Source organism: Physeter macrocephalus, chromosome 11, assembly GCF_002837175.3.
Source record: "Physeter macrocephalus isolate SW-GA chromosome 11, ASM283717v5, whole genome shotgun sequence".
Taxonomy (NCBI): Eukaryota; Metazoa; Chordata; class Mammalia; order Artiodactyla; family Physeteridae; genus Physeter; species Physeter macrocephalus.
Genome location: NC_041224.1, coordinates 182,449,471 through 182,455,764, shown reverse-complemented (window position 1 = coordinate 182,455,764; position 6,294 = coordinate 182,449,471).

Sequence of the window (6,294 nt, the reverse complement as noted above, 5' to 3'; positions counted from 1 at the left end):
TGCTGGAGGGGAACCGCCCCCCTCAGCGCCTGCCTGTCCCAGAAGGAGAACTTCTGCAGGTGCCATAACAGTCCCTCAGGTCACCTCCACCGAGGACGCTGCTCACAGCAGGGCCTGAGCCCGAGGCCGCTGCAGGAGCCCCAGTGCGGGAGACGGTGAGGTCCAGCCAGACTGGACACTGTTGACCTGGTGTCCTGCGGGCTGAGCTGGAGGGGCTACGGAGGAGAGGGCAGAAGGCGTGGCCAGCCCATCCTGCAGCCAAAGGCCTGAGTCACGAACACCAGGAGCTCCGCCTGCGCCGGGGTGGGGGTGAGAGGCGCGACCCGCGTAGGGCCAGCCTCCGACCCCGGGCCCCCGCCTCAGGGCCCGGTACCAACTCTCCCGTCTCTGCGGAAATGCGCAGTCAGCATCCCCACGTGGAGGAGCTGCTCCCCGGACTGGAAAGAAGGTCCACATCCTCGCAGCTTGGGAGGCTTTTCTCTCTTTTAAATGTTGGAGCCCATTGATGCTCTTTGCTGTCTCTTCATCTTTTTAATGACAATAAAGCGTTCTTTACAATCGCCTAGCTCGCTGAGAAGTCTCCCTAGGTTAACACGCCTCCCACCCTCGTGAAATCCACAGCCGGTCTCCCCCACGCCACCACCCAAGCCTGGGGTTCCCGCCTGGCCTGTGGGCGCAGGGGCGAGCCAGGGGCCTGGGGGAGCCACAGGGAAGTCGCACGTGTTGGGTGTGTCCCCACAGGAGGCTGTAACAGACACCACAGGGGGCCTTTGACAACAGACATCACTGCCTGACACCCTGGAGGCTGGAATCCCAGATCCGGGAGGTGCAGGGCTGGCTTCTCCTGAGGCCCGTCTCCGTGCCATGCAGACGCCGTCTTCTCCCGTGTCCTCACGTGGTGGTCCCTCTGTGTGTGTCTCCGTCCTAATGTCCTCCTCTTTTAAGGACGCCAGTCAGACTGGATTAGGGCCCACCCTAGAGGCCCCAGTTTACATCATCACCTCTTTACAGACCCCATCTCCAAATACAGTTACATTCTCAGGTCCTGGGGTCCGGGCTTCAAAACCGGAATTTGGGGCACACGATTCAGCCCAGAACAGCCCAGCTGGGTGCGAGAAAGGAGGACCAGGAGGCAACGCCAGGAAGCCAGGCCAGGAGGGGCAGCGGCGGGGAGGGGCTGTAAAGCGGAGCAGAGCCAGACCTGGCTCACCGCTCAGGACAGACTGGGCAGTGAGAAGGACCGCAGGAGGCGAGGGGGTCCGGGTGGCACTGAACGCAGCTGGCTGCACAGAGGTGAAGCAGGAGTGGGGCTCCAGGGGCTCCGGTGAGGGACCAGGAAGGGTGGCCGTGCAGATGCGATGAGGCCGCGGTGTCCGCCGGCCGGCAAGGATGCAGGGATGGGTCAGGACTCCGCCCTCACAGAGACCAGGGACCGAGGCCCCATCCCTCCTGGTGATTCCACCTCAGAGGAGACACAACCCTCCCCAGAGGGCAGAGTCAGGATCTACAGCTGTCGGCCCTTCTCAGTAAAAGCTCCACGAAAGGGGGCCGGGGCCTGGGTCGGGGGCTGGCCGTGCTGGGCTCCCTCAGGCCGGCGTTTCAGGGGGTATGGCTCATCCCGGGGACGCGGCCTCGGGCTGCTGGAAGCCACGCTTGTGTCTGTTGCAGCCTTTCTGGGCGAGCGGAGGAGGCCGCCACTCGACAGCCCCAGGCCGAGGCCCCGCAGGACAGCCCCCCAGACCGGGAGCCGGAGTCTGGTCAGCATGGACGCTGCGCCCCAAGGCCGTCCGACGTGCCGGTCCAGCTTCCTGTGGGGGAGAGAGAGACAGCCAGAGGCAGAGACAGAGAGAATGGTATGCAGGGAAGGGACTGCATCGCTCAGGGGGCCTGCACCCAACGGGGAGGCCGGGAGGGGCGGCAAACAGGACGGCCGAGGGGTGGACAGCAGTGTCCAGGAGAACACCTGGCCCTCGCGGACCCTGCCAGTCACGCTGGGCACGCTGGCCCAGGGCCCCTCTGCCTGCTGGGCGCCATGGGGGCTCCAGGTGACGGACCTGGGCGTCACCCCACAGCCTGCGTTTCCCTCCCCCTAAACATGTAACCCAGAAGCTGAACTTGCCTGAGGGCAGCACGGCCTGCCCGCCCTGGGCCCTGCCCCTCACTTCCACCCCCCAGACCAACGGTCAGCCGCTAGCCGGCCCGCCCCGCAGGAACGCCAGGGTGATCACACGGGGGCCGGCCCCATGGCCTCCTAGCTGAACACCGTCCCTGGCGCGGCTGCCTCTGGGTCCCTCGAGGAGCCCCAGGGCTCCCACCCTCACCCCCCAGCAGTGCCACACCACACGGCATCCCTCCCCTGTCCATGCGCCCCGAGCACCACGAAGCCCAGTGGCCGCGCCTGCCCTTGAGCCCCTCGGGCTGCCCCTGTGTGAGCCTGAGGTCAGCCTCCTGCTGCCTCCCGACCCCTAGAGCCCCCCCAGACCCTGAGCTCCACACACACCTGTCAGCGCCTCACCTCGCCACCACACACCTCCATCTGTGTCTTACACACGCACACACACGCCTGCACCCCTGGGCCGCCACCCGTTCCCAGCCTCCTCCCTCACCAAGGGAGACACTGTCAGTCTGAACTGTGAATCCCGTTGTGGCATCTGTGGTGTGATGTCCATGGTGTAGTGTCTGTGGGGTCCAAGACATAGAATGGTCGGTGTGAGTGGAGGAGGGGAAGAGAAGGCGATACAATGGACTGAATATTTCCCCCAAAATTCACACATTGAAGCCCTAAGCCTCTAATATGATGCCATTAGGAGATGGCTTTTGTGGAGCTGATGAGGTCATCAGGGCGATCCCCTGTGAGCGGGATTAGCGGCCCTGTAGGGACCCTATAGAGCTTCCAGTCCTTCTCCACGTTAGGACACAGCAGGGAGACGTCATCTGTGAACCAGGGAGCGGCCCTCACCAGACACCAAACCTGCCAGCTCCGTGACCTTGGACTTCAAGCCCCCCGAACAGTGAGGGCAAGTGTCTGCCGTCCATATGTGTGTGGTGCCTTGTTGGAGCAGCCAGACAAACTGAGACAGGAAGCCCCTGGCCAGGTGGCCCCCACCCCCAGGACGCAGCGGGGCTCGCAGAGCTGTGGGAGGGCTGGTAAGGTGCGGCAAGGACCCGCCACCGTGGGGGGGAGGCATGCGAGAGCCCTGGCGCGCGTGCTGCCGGAGCCCCCGCGTGTGCTCAGCTTGCATGGGGCGGGCCTGGGGACGGGCCAGGCCGGGGTTGGGGGTCGCGCGGAGCCCTGCTGGGGTCCGTCCCGGTCCACGTCACCAGGCCTGCCCAGAGTCCCAGGGGCAGTCAGCCTGCGGGGGAGGGAGCAGGGAGAGCAGCCTGGCCTCCCCTAAGAGGCTCTTATGGGCCCCCCCAGACGTGGCTGAGTCGCAGCACGAGGGAGGGACCAGGCCGGGCACCCGGCTCCCCGTCATCCCTGTGGATCTGTCAGGCTGCTCTCCAGGCTGGGATCCCCATTGCAGAGTCACAGCCATGGCCTGCCGGGACCCGGCCCCGAACGGCACGGATGTGGGCAGGGGCTGGGGCTGGGGCTGGGGGCCGGTAGGTGGAGGAGCTGGTCACACCATCAGCATGACTTTGGGCTGGGTGACAAAGCCCCCACTGCCACCCCTGGGCTCTTTTCAAATGCAGGCTGCAGAAGGCCAGGCCGGGGGAGAGGCCAGTGGGGGCTGTAGAGCTTGCCCACGGCCAGGTGTGGGGAGAACCAGACCAGGCAAGGGGCCGGCAGCGTCAGTGACACAGACAGACCCGGGAGGGCACGGTGCACAGGACGAGGTGGCACACCAGCTGTCAGGCGGCTGGCTCTGGGCTCCTCAGGTGCGTCTTCATCCCGGGGGTCCGTCGATGACTGTCCCCACCACTCACGGCCCACCCTCTGTGGTTCTGTCCTGGGGGACAGGGACACTCAGCACACACTGCTTCTGCCTCAGCTCCGGAGCATGCACTGAGTGCCCATCGTGCAGACCAGCCCTGCTCCGTCCCTCCGCCCTGACACTGGCAATTTCCAGAAAGCACCTGCTCCTCTGTCCTGGCTCCCAGAACAGAGAAGCCCAGACAAACTGCAGCAAACACAGCAGCGAGAGAGAAATAGACCCTGAAGTCGTAGCCTGTTCACCTGGGGGCTGTGATCACAGTGCGTCCTAGTGAAAGCTGGCTGATACAGCCACCCTCAAATGCCACTGAGTGAGGTAAACTCGACAACAAGCACAAATGTAATAACCACATCTGACATGCACACAGTGTCCTGACTTTTACAGGGTTTTCAGAGACTATTGTCAGGGTTCTCAAGAGAAACAGAACCAATAGAACATAGATGACAGATAGATACAGATAGATAGATGATAGAGAGATGATTGATAGAGAGATGATAGACATAATGGATACATACATACATACATATGATATAGCTATATATGTGTATATGCACATCTATAGATAGAGCTAAAACACAGCTAAAGATAGACATACATATAGATGACATACGTATATCGACATATGGAGACAACAAGATTTCTTTCAAGGAACTGGCTCTCATGCTTGTGCGGGGCTGCCTGGCAGGTCTGAAATCTGTGGGGCAGGCCAGCGGGCTGGAAGCTCAAGCGGGAGTGGGTGCTGCTGTCTTGAGGCAGAATTCCTTCCTCTCCAGGAAGTCCCAGTTTTGTTAAGTCCTTCCCTGGTTGGATGAGGCCCGCCCACGTCATGCAGGGTCACCTCATTTACTTGGAGCCCACTGACTGTAGATGTTAACCACACCTACAAAATACCTTCGCAGCAACACCCGGCCTAATGTCGGAACACACGGCCCAGCTGAGCGGGACTCTATGACTCTGACCCTCACGGGCACCTCCTCTCCTTTCGTTCTCACGACGCCCCAAGAGGCGGGCTCGCTGTCACAATCTTACCGTTGAAGCCCCTGTCCAAGGGGACATCCTGCCTCTGGGGAGGATGCCAGGGCTCCATCCTTGTCTTCTGAGCCAAAGCTCACGTTCTCTCCGCTGCCCACACTACCTCTTAGAGAGACTCGACAACCCCCTCCTCATCCGATTCCTGCCCTCGGGGACAGGCTGCCTGAGGACATCCCTCCAGCCTGGAGGTGTTTGGAGAGACAGAAGCCCTGGAAGTCCTGGGAAGGTGCATCCATTTATCTACCGGACAACTACTCACCAGATGGCAACTCTGCCATCATCGCTGGACACTGCGTACCCGTGATGAATAACCCAGATGCGGCCTCTGACCTCGAGGACGTTAGGGAGCAGGGCAGAGGCAGGCACCAAGTAAATCATTCCACAAACAGCGATATAAGGACCATCATGCTAAGTGCTATGAACGGAAAGCTGGAGCGTGAGGCCCCGCAACAGAAGACAACAGCCCAGTCTCGGGGCCGGGTGAACTCCCCGGGGGAGCACTCTGAGGCGGAGCCCTGGAGGAATGGTGTGGCTGCCTCGGGTCTGCTTGTCAACACGGGGTGTCCCGCCCTCCTGGCCACAGAACTTCTGGACCCAGGACACGTGGGGCCAAGTGGGAGCAGATGTCAGTGACGTGATAGGTTTCAAAACATGGTCTGATGATGACTCTCACACAGATACATAAAGAACACATCTCACAATTTTATTTAACTTAATGAATGGTTTACACCCACTTCAAAGTAGAATTCAAAGTACTACATGCATCTAGTTGAATCAAGGGTGCTGAAATGAGTTTATACACGGGAGGCGAGGACGGATCAATCGTCCTTCCAAAACAGAGGGTTTGCATTGCCATGGGTTATCCACGGCTTACAGAGCTGTGAGGTAGCTCAAAGATAATGAAAATCATGGAGCCCGCAGAATCAGATAACCTGGAAGGGTGCGCAAGACAATGCCTTGCTTTCCACCGAAGACACAAGAAGTAACGCTTTGGTCCACTTCCAAGTCTTTCACAATTTCTCCTATTAACATATACAACTCACAGAAACAGATCCAGAATATAGAGCAAACTCCTGCAAATCAATCAGAAAAATCAAACAATTCAGGAGAGAAGTGGTAAAGAGAATTAAACAGATGTTTCACAAAAGATGTCCAAACAGCCCTCAAACATTTGAAAGGAACCAGACTGGTTACGAGGGAAATGAAAATGAAAAACCACATCAGAGAAAGTAGTTCTGACTCCACCACAGGTGAGGCAGCTTGGGCCAGACTAATCCCTTGCAAATAGCAATTATAAGCCCTGGGGCGGAGCGGGGCGGGCGGGGGG